Genomic DNA, 13,885 nt, shown 5'->3' on the forward strand with positions numbered 1-13,885 from the left:
GTGCCCGCTGCTGCATCGCTGAGCTACAGGGACCGGAGGCGAGGAGAGCCGGAGTGTTTGTCCTTGAGACTGACTGACTGCAGCTGGAACGCGGAGCCGCCGGTGGATGAAGCTGACAGTGAGTACTGAGCGGAAGCTGCGAGATGAGCAAACCAGCACAAGAAGATGCAGCTTTGAATGCAGTTGCAGCCAATGTAATGATGCTTTATTTTTTTTCCTTTTTTTGTTGTTGTTGCTCTGGTCTGCTTAGAAACAGTCCAGTGTGGTCTTTGAGCGGAAACGGAGGTACCAGTGTGTGTGTGTGTGTGTGTGTGTGTGTGTGTGTGTGTGTGTGTGTGTGTGTGTGTGTGTGTGTGTGTGTTTGTTTATGTGTGCAGGTAAATATCTCTGAACTCTGGTGAACTCTGTCTATTTATCCCACCCACACTTCATTGAAAAACCTTCATGGGGGACTTTGTGGGCACTTCAGTAAATTGTTTGGCTGCTGAGCGCGTCTGCAGCAGCTTGTGTCCGTGTGCGCTGCATCTAAAACCCCCCAAAAAAGCTTTCAGCGAATATTACCGTCAAGATCATCTCCTCTCCCTGTCCTCTGTCTCTCTATTGATGGGACGGTATTTATTTATTCATTTATTTTTTGCGTGCGTAATTGGAAGTCATGGTGTTTAATCTAGCAAATGATTCAGTTTTTGACTGGCCTACCTTTGGCGCGGCAGCGAATCAGTAGGCCATGCTGGGCAGGTTAACAGTGAAGGAGGGACAGACAGGGAACACAGATGAGAAGGGGCCAAAGGAAAAAAATGTTTGTGTCTCAACAGATTAAACATCTTCAAAAAGTAAATTTCCATCCATCCATCCATTTTCCAAACCGCTTTATCCCTCATGGGGTCGCGGGGTTGCTGGTGCCTATCTCCAGCGTTCACCGGGCGGGAGGCGGGGTTCACCCTGGACAGGTCGCCAGTCTGTCGCAGGGCAACACAGAGAGACAAACAGGACAAACAACCATTCATGCACACACTCACACCCTAAGGACAATTTGGAGAAGCCAATTAACCTAACAGTCATGTTTTTGGTCTGTGGGAGGAAGCCGGAGTACCCGGAGAGAACCCACGCATGCACAGGGAGAACATGCAAACTCCTATTCAGCTAATTTACTTTTAAACAAGGGGAACTTGTTTGGTATATAGATTTATTGACACTGGAAGCAGTGTATGCAAAATATTCATGGCAGTTCATTTCAGTGAATATGGCTTAGAGCAAACAAAAACAAAAAATGTGGTTTCTTAAAAAAAAGTATTACTTTTGTTCTTTAAGTGAAGTCACAGGTCAAAAAATGCTGCAAAAGAAGCCACTAGTTCAGAGTAAAGTGTTCTAAGCATAAGGTGGAAAGTTTAGTGGAAGGAAAAAGTGTGGTTTACTAAGAAGGGCGCTCAAGCAACAGGGATAGCTGCAGTCTAATTGTAATTGATAGGCTTTAGAAGCAAAGGCCATTTAAGAGTTTGGGCACTGCAAAAAGGGAACTAAAAGTAAGTGAAATTTTCTTGAAATGAGTGTATTTTTCCTCGATTAGAGCAGGTAAATAAGACTATTTGCCAATGGAATAATATTTTTGCACTTAAAATAGGAACAATTCATCTCCATCGTCTTATTCCAAGTGCAGGATGTCTAATTATCTTATTTTAGGGCTAAAAATACTCATTCCATTGGCAAACAGTCTTATTTAGCTGCTCAAATCAAGGAAAAATACACTAATTTGAAGAAATTATCGCTTACTTTTAATTCCCTTTTTGCAGTGCCGGATATACAGGGGTTGGACAATGAAACTGAAACACCTGGTTTTGGACCACAATAATTTATTAGTATGGTGTAGGGCCTCCTATTGTGGCCAATACAGCGTCAATTCGTCATGGGAATGACATATACAAGTCCTGCACAGTGGTCAGAGGGATTTTAAGCCATTCTTCTGGCAGGATGGTGGCCAGGTCACGACGTGATGCTGGTGGAGGAAAATGTTTCCTGACTAGCTCCTCCAAAACACCCCAAAGTGGCTCAATAATATTTAGATCTGGTGACTGTGCAGGCCATGGGAGATGTTCAGCTTCACTTTCATGTTCATCAAACCAATCTTTCACCAGTCCTGCTGTGTGTATTGGTGCATTGTCATCCTGATACACGGCACCTCCTTCAGGAAACAATGTTTGAACCATTGGATGCACATGGTCTTCCAGAATGGTTCGGTAGTCCTTGGCAGTGACTTGCCCATCTAGCACGAGTATGGGGCCATGGGAATACCTTCATATGGCAGCCCAAACCATTACTGATCCACCCCCATGCTTCACTCTGGGCATGCAACAGTCTGGGTGGTACGCTTCTTTGGGGCTTCTCCACACCGTAACTCTCCCGGATGTGGGGAAAACAGTAAAGGTGGACTCATCAGAGAACAATACATGTTTCAAATTGTCCACAGCCCAAGATTTGCGCTCCTTGCACCATTGAAACCGACGTTTGACATTGGCACGAGTGACCAAAGGTTTGGCTATAGCAGCCCGTGCCGAGGATATTGATCCTGTGGAGCTCCCGACAGACAGTTTTGGTGGAAACAGGAGAGTTGAGGTGCACATTTAATTCTGCCGTGATTTGGGGAGCCGTGGTTTTATGTTTTTTTGGATACAATCCGGGCTAGCACCCAAACATCCCTTTCAGACAGCTTCCTCTTGCTTCCACAGTTAATCCTGTTGGATGTGGTTCGTCCTTCTTGGTGGTATGCTGACATTACCCTGGACCCCGTGGCTCTTGATACATCACAAACACTTGCTGTCTTGGTCACAGATGCGCCAGCAAGACGTGCACCAACAATTTGTCCTCCTTTGAACTCTGGTATGTCACCCATAATGTTGTGTGCATTGCAATATTTTGAGCAAAACTGTGCTCTTACCCTGATAATTGGACCTTCAAACTCTGCTCTTATTGGTTCAATGTGCAATTAATGAAGATTGGCGACCAGGCTGGTCCAATTTAGCCATGAAACCTCCCACACTAAAATGAGAGGTGTTTCAGTTTCATTGTGCAACCCCTGTACATGAAACCTGGAATCAGCGTTTGAAGAGCCGTCGCACACAGATGTCTCCATGACGTGAGCTACAGCTACATACGCCCTCCTGAACCAATGTCAGGTAACAGTGTTTTACCTGGACTTTAGAGAAAAATGACTGGATTGTTGCTCAGAAGCCCGAGTATTAAGTACTGTATCTATACAGAGTAAGGACAGTGAGTCGGCTGACATATGTGTTAAAAGTGATTTTTTTTTATTGGTTTCATGTAATATTAAACTTTTCTGGGTATTGAATGTTGTTTTCTCTCTTAAAAAAACACTTTGTATCCCTCACTGTGTGCAATGGAATTTATTTATGACTGAACTCATGAAATAAAACAACCCTTCTATGGCACAGTAATTTATTTAGATACTAGCCTTTTTTTTTTTTTATTTGGAGCGGTCCCATCCCCACCAAAAGCTGACCTGTGGAGCTGCTGACAGAATGTGTTTGGCCATTTAAAGAGGCTGGACAGATGGAGGTGAAGCCAGAGGCTGGATGCATAAAGCCAAAGCAGCCTTATTTCATTCTGTCACTGTGTGATTTGTGTTGACTTGCTCAGCCTTGACATGCTGACTCTGAGCCAGAGGGCTAAATTTGCCACCTGTGGAGATCAAAGTGATATGAGTTGGAGAGAGCGTGCGGTGTCTCTGTGTGAGTGGGTGTGTGTGAAAGTGTCCGTAAGAGCACCTGACATCAGCATTAAGCGTGTGTGGTGCTGCTGACTCCCAGGATTCTGTGTGCGCGTTGGACCCGCATCGCTGGCGGCTCACCTGGGACGAGTCTGGGAACCAGGTGCAGGGGAGGGGGGGAAAAAAAGCAGCTCTGATAAATGTGCAAGAAGCCAACGCTCTGGCGTTGTCCTCTCGTAGTTAAAGCCGGTGGTGAGAACTAAAGCAGCAGAAAACCTGACAGAGGTGCCATGCTGTTCAACGAGGAGGTGAGGAAGGTGAACTTCTGCACAAGACTCGTGTCTTTTGCAGGATTTCCTTCAGGATTTTCCTGCATTTAGCTCCATCCGTCTTCACGTCGTCTGTAGGTTTCCCTGTGCCTGCTGGGGGAAAAAAAAACATCATGCTGCTAACCATGTTTCAGACGGGGATGTTGTGTTCAAGGCGATTTGCAGTATGTGTTTTCTCCCACAGAAAGCCCTCCTCGCTTTCATATGTGAAATTTCTTTTTTGGATACAAGTCCCTCTATATCAGGGGTCACCAACACGGGCACCAAGTAGCGCCTAAGACCACATGGGCCGACCACAACACTGTTCTACAAGAACCACAATCCACCACCAAACCTTTATTTTATTCGGTTACTCTTCTTGTTTAATCACACTTGCATTCATATAGATTTAAAAATGACGACATCTAAAACAAAGCATGTAAGATTGATTCGTTTTACATAAAATTAAGATGAACTCTGACTCTTCTAGTTCAATGGTGAGCACAGGTAGCCCTTCGTATGACAAAACACCGGTGAAGTGACTCTCAGTTTCAAAAAGGTTGGTGACCCCTACTCTATATGCATCTCCGACTGGTCAAGATCTCCAGGACTTTGTATTTCTTAACTCTGAGCCACCTTACTTTGGTTCATTTCTCTTATTTACCGGGTTAATTCAATTCAATTCAATTCAATTCAATTTTATTTATTCAGCGCCAGTTCATGAAACATGTCATCTCAAGGAACTTTACAAAGTCAAATTCAATCAGATTATACAGATTGGGTCAGATTATACAGATTGGTCAAAAATTTCCTACATAAGGAACCCAGTTGATTGCATCAAAGTCCTGACAAGCAGCATTCACTCCTGGGGAAGCGTAGAGCCACAGGGACAGTCGTCTGCATTGTACATGGCTTTGCTGCAATCCCTCATACTGAGCAAGCATGAAGCGACAGTGGGAAGAAAAACTCCCCATTAACGGGAAGGAAAACCTCCAGCAGAATCAGGCTCAGTATTAACGGTCATCTGCCTCGACCGACTGGGGTTACGGAAGACAGAGCAGAGACACAACAAGAGAAACAAAAAAGCACAGAAGCACACATTGATCTAGTAATCTGTTCTACATTAGATGTTAATAGCGGGTGAGCCGTCTTCTCTGGATGATGTCACAGTTAACAGAACGCCAGACCAGGTGTACCTACTATGAAGATAAAAGAGATAGAACAGAAAGTTAAAGCAGAAATGACAATACATAATGCATAATTATGTATAAAGGTAGCTCAGAGTAACATGAGCCACTCTAGTTATAAGCTTTATCAAAAAGGAATGTTTTAAGATTAGTCTTAAAAGTAGACAGGGTGTCTGCCTCACGGACCAAAACTGGGACTTGGTTCCACGGGAACCGCAGTTAAGTAAATAACATCCCGACACAAATCCGTTTTACACCAGATTTCAATGGGTTAACGTCGACTGTCCTCTTTACAATGAAACATGACACTGGACATGCTCCTATTGCTTCGTCTTACGCCGAAGAAGTTTGACCAGCAGACGACCGTTTAATCCAATTCTGCTTGTTGAGAATATGAGGGGTATTTGCTGCCGTAATCCATATTATGTTGTTAGGAGACGCTTGGTGACATCGACTAATCACCCTGAGGGCCTCCAGATGGGGCCCCTGCCAGAGGCGATGTGGCTGGATGGCAGGACAGAACTAAGGCAATTGCTATTTTTTTTTTGCTTTAATAGAGAGAATTTCCCCACCAGAGGGCAATCCAGTCAAGTTCTTGCTGCATGAGCCTGCAGCTGAAAATGGATTCATCCGTGCGTTTTCTGGTCTCAGATATTCATTAAACGAGCTTAGGTTTCTCCACATGAAATCCTGCCTGGCTGAAAGCCTTCCTGTGCGTCTAGGTTTCCCAGCATTTCCTCTGCAGCGGGACAGTATGATCCACCGATAAGTGAAAACCATTTGAGGACCATTGACCGACCGCGGAGGAGCAGCAGCAGCAGGTCCCAGCAGCTCTGAGTGACATTTCTGTGGTTTCGCTTCCTCGGGCTCCTCTCAGAGGGTTTCTAGGGTTTCTGCCGTTGGACGTATGTGTGAGCGAAGGGAGATCTGGATCCCTGTGCAGCGCGCCGCAGGTCAATATGAAAGCGATCCGGATCCGAGCGCTCGTCTGTCGGACGGTTTGTGGACCATTTCCCTCCAATCCATCTATTTAAAGGCACCGAACAGAAAGCAGCGTAGATTCAAGATACTTTTTATTCCCACACAAGGCCCCTTTTGTTTATTTTCCTCCTGAATGCCCTTGCACATTAGCATCTTTCCTACATTAGACATTTTTAAGGCTAATTTAAAACCTCGCTTTTATATTCACTGGCTTTTAAACCTGTCTAAATAGATGTCTTTTCTACGGAAGAGGATTAGGGCCACTCAAAAAAAAAAAAAATGTCTACTCAATTCTGACTTTTTTCTCAGAATTCTGACTTTTTTCTCAGAATTCTGAGATTAAATTCAGAATTCTGACTTTTTTGTCAGAATTCTGACTTTTTCTCAGAATTCTGAGATTAAAGTCAGAATTCTGACTTTTTTCTCAGAATTCTGACTTTTTCTCAGAATTCTGAGAAAAAAGTGAGAATTTAAATTTTTTTTTGAGTGGCCCTAATCCTCTTCCGTACTTTTCTGTTTTGACATCATTCTTTAGTTTTTTTTGTTTTTGTTTTTTTTTGCATACGCCACTATGCAACTTATTCAGCACTTTGATCGTTTCTTAGCATTTTTAAATGTGCCTTATGAATAATTTTAGTTTGACTTCCTTTTTACGTCTCTGCATCCATCTACACGTTCATGAAATATTCAGGAAGAGTCTGAGGGGCTGTGTTGGTGCAGCGGTTGGATGGCGTTTGGCCCCAGCGTCAGTAGTCCTTTTTCCACCGTCCTGGTAATTAATAGATGGCTAAGAGTCAGATATAAACTAAGCAGATTACACTCTGTAGTTTGGAGGCTAATGCCAAAGTGCGTGGCTGGGGCTGGACTTGCAGAGTGACTGTCCCGGGTGGGGAGTAAATGCGACAGCTGTCCCCGGAGGATGACATTCGGTGGCTGTGAGTTTTGGGGGTTTGAGGAAAAAAATGGTGAAAACACAAATGAACACACACACATGCACACACACATACCCCTTTTTCTGCAGATACAAATATATGCATCTGGTGTGTGGGGTCAATAGCTGGCAGCTGGGTGCCCTGTTACAGACAGCTTCCCCCCCCCCCCCCCCCCCCCCCCCCCGGAGCTGGAATCGAGCTTCTGTCTTCAGCTCGGCCTCAGTGTAAAAATATTTTTTCTGATGTCTAGCAGCAACCATCCAACGCTGGCTTTCATTGGTTGCATTTTATGTGTGTCAGTGCTGGTTTTTGCTTCCCTCCGTGTCAATATCCATGATAAAAAAGTTTGTCATCGTTGTCTTTGATTTTTTTCTTCTTATTTTGCCAGTCTTGGGTTGTAATTTCTCCCTAAATTATACCATCTATGTGTCTCTTTAAAGTTAGCTTCCAGGCTTTTCACTGAACGCTTTACACATAATTTCTCACCTATAGGACCACATGTAATTGTTTTTTTTAATCTGTTTAGCTAAATTTAGTTACAAATCACCATTTATCCAAGATAAAATCAACCCTCTTCAAAATGAGCTTCCACGTCCATATGCATTATGACATCACCTATGGAGTTTATTTATGTTTTCTTGTTTTTAGTATTTTTAATGTGCTTTTAATCACATTCCTTTTTAAAATGTGTTTGTACGTCAAGCCTTAACCCTTATTTTCCAAGAAAGTTGAAATAAAAGTGGATTTTAAGATAAATTTTTATGCTACAATGTAAGTTTTTGTACATAAGTAATTGGGTTGGACTGCTTCTCCTGGTTCAGGCTTATCTAAGAGGATCATTTTACCAACGTCAGGAACATTTGACAACAGCAAAAACAAATGAAAAGAGGTTTCTGAAGAGGATCAGAGTAGACGAGAATTGATTAAAAAAAAAATTAAAAGCACGGTTTGATTAAAACAATGTGTCCTGAAGAACCGCTGCATCCCTGCTACTTTCTCTGGAAACGATACCCAGATAGACCGACTAACAATAAACCCAATCCGACCAGTTAATCCAGAAACCAATCAGACCAGGAATATAGAAGTTTACAAATTCAAAAAGATCTTCAAGATCCTCAAGCTCTGATGGAACGTGACGTGCTTGAAAGGTTAACGATTGTAGAACCCTAACCAGAAATTCGGCCGAACACGGAGTTATGTCAAAAAAGGGTTTATTGTAAAAGCAAAAACAGACCAGGAGATGCAGGTGGAGCACACACGAACTGAAAAAAACAAAACCATGGCAGCAGAGCACCAGTGAGGTTATGTGATGAGATGAGATGAGATGAGATGCTGTGATATGACGATCTGGCAGCGAGTCCGGCAGGTATATCAAGGCTGGGGAACAGGTGAGCAGAGGTGGGACTACTGAGTGACAAAAGGCGGAACTGGTCTGGGCTGATGACCGAGGAGTGGACTGAGGTAATAAGAGGGTTTTCTGTGGCTGAAAGGTAACAGAGGCGAAACTTCAAGTCCAGAAAGCTTTAAAATGAACAAAAACCTAAATGGTGACAGAAAGTACTTCCGTTTTTCAGAAATAATTATGACAACTGGTTCTATTTTATGTTAATGACAACATTTTATATTTTAAACTGATCCCTTGTATTATTCATATGGAACTTATATCACATTGCTTGCATCCACAGTTACATATAATTAAAAAAAAACGTGATATCTTGTGTCATCCACGTATAATGAAGTGAATGTATAAATGAAAGCTCAGTCGGATGAGTTCTTTCTCTCGCCGGTTGCTGTTGTGTAGGTGAAACGTGATTGTTTTGCCAAAAATGAATCAGAGGAAGATAATATATTGAATCTGTGACGAGTTCAGTTTCTTTTTTTACACGCACATCTGTTTATAACTAAACAGAATATGACCGTGGATGACAACAGCCTCCGAGCAGATAAAAGCCACTTCATTTTACTGTCGGCATTAAAGCACCCAGAGGGGTTTACAGAAGATAATTTCTCCAGAGAGAAGTTTTATGTGATACAATTACTGTAGTAGATTTTATCGTCCCGCTCTAATCATGTCAGTTTTGTTGTAGTTTACGGCTCAAATAGAAATACCTACGATGGGACGCTCCTCTCTTTTCCCCTCCTTGGTCCTCACTTCTTTATGTTTGGTCGTGCGGTGTTCATCTCCATTAATCTTTTCCCTATTCTGTTTTTACAAATAAAAATCTGGTGTTCGTTTCTATTCAGTCCCTTTCACTTTTTCTTCCACGAGTAAATTATACCATGAGCTACCAGTTGTCTTCAAAAGTCGTACACGCACAGAAAGTAGTGTCCACTTGTGTGGAAAAGGAGAGAATACGGCACAAGTTTCACAACATGGCCATCCCTTTACTGACAGGATGGACGTGGAGAGCTCTATTGACAGAATCAGCCAGGGATAACCCTGGAGGAGCTGTAGATATCCATAGCTCAGGTGGAGGAAGGTATTTACGGGACAAGCAATAGGTAGGTATACACTTTACAAATCTAGCCATAATTGAGTGAGTGTAATTTGTAATTTTGTAATTTTATTAAGGATCCCCATTAGCTGTTGCCATGGCAAACAGCTAGTCTTCCTGGGGTCCACATTAAAAACATACAGTAAAAAACAGTTACAAATATAAAAATTTCCTAAAATGTAATTTCTTAAAAATTACTATAGGAAGTACAAAAGAACAAGTAAAATAAAACAGCCAATAAAACAAGAACAAATATAATAACAAATAGTGAGTGGTGAGAAGAAAGCTGTAAACCAAGAGGAGGATAAAGCAAATGAATAAGAGAAGGTGTTTAAGTCGGATGACAAAAAAAAAAAGTAACATTTTGGCTAACGTTCAAAACACTGTGTGGAACAAGACTAGCACTGCACATTATCCTGAACACATCACCCCAGCGTTAAAACACGGTAGCGGTAGCATCATGGGTCACTTTTCTTCAATCTGGATCGTGAAGCTGGTCAGAGGTGGGAAGAGGGATGGAGCTAATTATAAATACAAGGCAATTTGTGAACAAAACCTGTGAGAGGCTGCAAAGGACTTGGGGATGGGGTGGAGTTTCACTTTCAGCAGATCTATCGTAAGGAAGCAGCCAGAGCTACAGCAGGCTGGTTTAGATTTCTGCGTTAGAACGGCCCAGTCAAAGTCCAGAGCAAGATGTGACTGAAAGGACATAATACTGTAACAGCAGCAAAATGTTGTTGTATAAATTAAACGGGCTGAATACACTTCGCCATTATTCACTGCTTTGTGTTTTTCTGTCACATAGAATCCCATCAACATACACATAATGTTGTGGTTGAAACATGAGAGAACATAAGAACACAAACAGGATCTGGGTATTAACACTGTTGTGATGCACTGCATCGCCAGTATACATGTAGCTACCACTACTTCTTTTTTTTTTTTTTTCATGTGGTGCATAATGAGATAAAGTCCACTCCATGCAGTCTTCTGTCTGGCCTTTATCTAGGCAACAGATTAGCACAGGTGATTTCATTCCTGTGGGTTAAGCTCCAAGCACGGCATCAAGTTGATCAGAGAGGAAGGGATTGGCTGATGCTATCAAGAAAAAAGACACTGCGTTGTTCACAGCTGGGACGGAAAGTTTGCAAAACCCTTTTAGAAAATTTTACAGAGCTGCGTCGTAACTCCAGGATTTTTTACAGAAGTTCCCCATGTAAATATAAAGAATAGATGAAGGAATCAAACCAAAAAAAAAATTGTGTATTGTGGCTCCAATATATAGATTGATGCTCTTCAGGTTAGAAAGGTTGCAAAGTGAGTTAAAAGGAGTTAAAGGGTCAATTCATCGAATCTGAGACATATTCCGAAAAATTAATTCAATACAAAACTTTGAGCCTTTTCCTCCAAAATAGTCAAACAGCAAACTTCAGGAAAATAACATATGTTTGGTAGTAACAAACGTTTTGAGGACAGATGGGACCAAAATATAAGTTTTTGTTTGGATAGAAAACACAGAACCTTGTGCCATGTGAAGCATGGGGGTGGTGGTAACACTGGCTGTATACCAGCGATGATTTCAGTCCACCATAGATGGAAAACATTTAATGTACAATATTCAATTTTAATAACTTAAAAGACAAACTTTAAAGGTCTGAACTTTTTTCAAAAGAAATGGTTTTATAATACTGAGCTGAGGCTGCATCGATATATGGGTGAAAATTCTGCCAAGATAACATTTGGATGCGCTGAGGTTTACTTTATGGGTGTTAATATAAAAATGAATATACCCCTGTATTCTCATGTTATATTAAATTGATTTTAACTGTGCTGACATAGCTCAATCAGTATCTCAAACTCCTGGAAAACTCTCAGTATGCAAACAAAACTTACTGCCTTAACCCTTATTTTCCAAGAAAGTTGAAACAAAAAGTGGATTTTAAGATACATTTTTATGCTACAGTGTAAGTTTTTGTACATAAGTGATTGGGTTGGACTGCTTCTCCTGGTTCAGGCTTATTTAAGAGGATCGTTTTACCAAAATTACATAATTTAAAGCTGAGTTTATTTCCCTAATTATGATTTTACGATGAGTGTTTGCAGTGTGAGCTTTGATGTATTTTTCTTTTGTAGTTAAAGCGATACCAACTTATTTGACACTTTTTCTTTACTGCTAGCAGAGAGTTGCACTGTGAAAATTCTGCATCGTGTTGCACCTGCTGACCTTGGTGCATGCTGGACTCTGCCGCCTCTCTGCCTCCCATTTAAGTTGCACGTGTGCTTTGTGAGTGAAAGGAGAAAGGCATCATGTTAGGCACCAAGCCATAGCTGATTATCTCAGATAAAAGCGCTGGAGCAAGGCTTTAGGCTTAAGCAGAATTTAAGTTAATGTGGTTTGGTATGTGGATGTCCGTATGTTTGCTTGTGTGCTGTCTCGGTGGGAAATTGATTTAGGTGTTGATCTGAGGAAGCGGATGTCAGGAAAACAAAACTCACCCTATTAAGAAAACTGAAAGTGATCTGTGGCGAGTCCAGTCTGCCCGTAACTTGCCACGAAGTCAAATGACCTCAGTTTTCAATTCTGGTTCGATACTTAATATTAGCGAGGTCTGCAGTTGTTGCATAAGACACAGAATCAGTGAATGGAAGGAACTGAAAGTCTTGATTTTTCTCCTTGATCAGCTTTTTTTTTGTGGTAGTTTAACCATGTTACATTAATTCAGCTGTCAAAATAATTTCAAGCGATCCATCTTTGTGGTCAAACCCTATGAAAACATTTACAATTAGTTTTCTTGCTGAAAAAAAAAAGTATTTTCATGCTAACACATGAGGCTGGAAGCCAAAATAATAATATACAGTCTGTTTTCGTTTGGCCCAGAGTGTAGGAGAAAATAATGCGACTGTGGCTAATTGTGTTAAACATCCAAAGTGGAACGTTTGTAGAGTGGACTCTGTGTTGTGCCGTTGTCCTGCCTTGGGTTGTTTCTTCCCTTGAACCCAAAATGATCCATAATCCTTTGGAGAAGTGTTTTAAAGGGGAGGCTTTTTTTGGCGAGTGAGAAGAAATGTAATTAAATTCTATTTTATTTATACAGGGCCAATTCACAACACATGTCATCTCAAGGCACTTGAGTCAAATTCAATCAAATCATCCAGACTGATCGGTCAAAAAGTTTCCTATCTAGTCTTGACAAGCAGATTTCACTCCTCCTGAAAGAGCGTAGAGCCACGGTGGACAGTCGTCTGCATTGTCGATGGCTTTGCAGCAATCCCTCACACTGAGCATGCGTAAAGCGACAGTGGAGAGGAACAGTATATAGTGATGATCTGGCCCTCTGGATGGTGTCACAGCTAACAGAACGCCAGACCAGGCGTACCTACTATGAGAAGAGAAAAAAACAGAGAGAATGAAAAGTTAAAAGCTGAAATCTTCCCTCTCCAGCAATTTTCTTTCCCAATGCTCTTTCCTCTTTTACTGCAAAGCAGGGTGAATAAACACCATCTTTTTCTGTGCTACGAATAAGCGCTTAAACGTCAATTTAAAATGTGGCAGTTAATGCGTGACGTTGGCTTAATGAGACCCAACTTGTTCTTAGTGATGTGAAACCCTCTATGCCAGCACTTGTGTACAGCCAAATTGGAATCAAAACCCGGGTGCTCTGACTTTCCCAGTGGAAACTTCAGTGAGCATTGTTGTCCATTTTCCTCCTGGGAATTCTGAAAATGTGACTTCAGAGCGCAAAGGCCAAAATACCTATTAGTGTCTATTTCACACTTATCCTACCAAAGATCGTATTGGAAGCACTTTGCCTTCTCTTAGTGGTCAATTACATCCAATTCTAATTATGTCTAATTTTGCTAATTTGCAGACTAAATACCTAGATGTACAGTCAGTTATATTCAGTAAATTAGAGTATTATGAAAAGGTAAGTTGTATAGTAACCTAAAGTCCCTTAAATGAAAGTTGCGCCAACTCAGCGAGTGGCGCCATTTTGGGTCTAAACTTGCCACAGGCAGGCGCTTTAACACTGTTATGTTATGCGCGTTTCGCACCTTCTAATACCCTTCAGGCAGGTTTTTCTGAATAAAACACAACTGAGTGTTGATGATCACCTACTAGGCATCCATAAAAGCTGATATTACATTTTAATAAGACTTGAGAGAGACATTTTTAAGTGAACTGTATACTTCTCTTTTACTGTCTTGAAGTCCAGAATTGGTCCCATAGGACAAAAATCAGACACACATTATGCTACAGCAC

At 41.6% G+C, this 13,885-nt stretch overlaps 1 protein-coding gene across 1 annotated transcript in view; it reads left to right on the forward strand.

Annotated features, from left to right (window-relative positions):
- The window catches only part of LOC105930570 (estrogen-related receptor gamma-like), an 80,643-nt gene continuing 66,758 nt past the window's right edge, over positions 1-13,885 (forward strand). Inside the window, 1 exon segment of the mRNA NM_001309944.1 lies at positions 1-118. The gene's annotated coding sequence lies outside the window, so the exon portion shown is untranslated.

This window comes from Fundulus heteroclitus, chromosome 15 (assembly GCF_011125445.2).
Source record: "Fundulus heteroclitus isolate FHET01 chromosome 15, MU-UCD_Fhet_4.1, whole genome shotgun sequence".
Lineage (NCBI taxonomy): Eukaryota > Metazoa > Chordata > Actinopteri > Cyprinodontiformes > Fundulidae > Fundulus > Fundulus heteroclitus.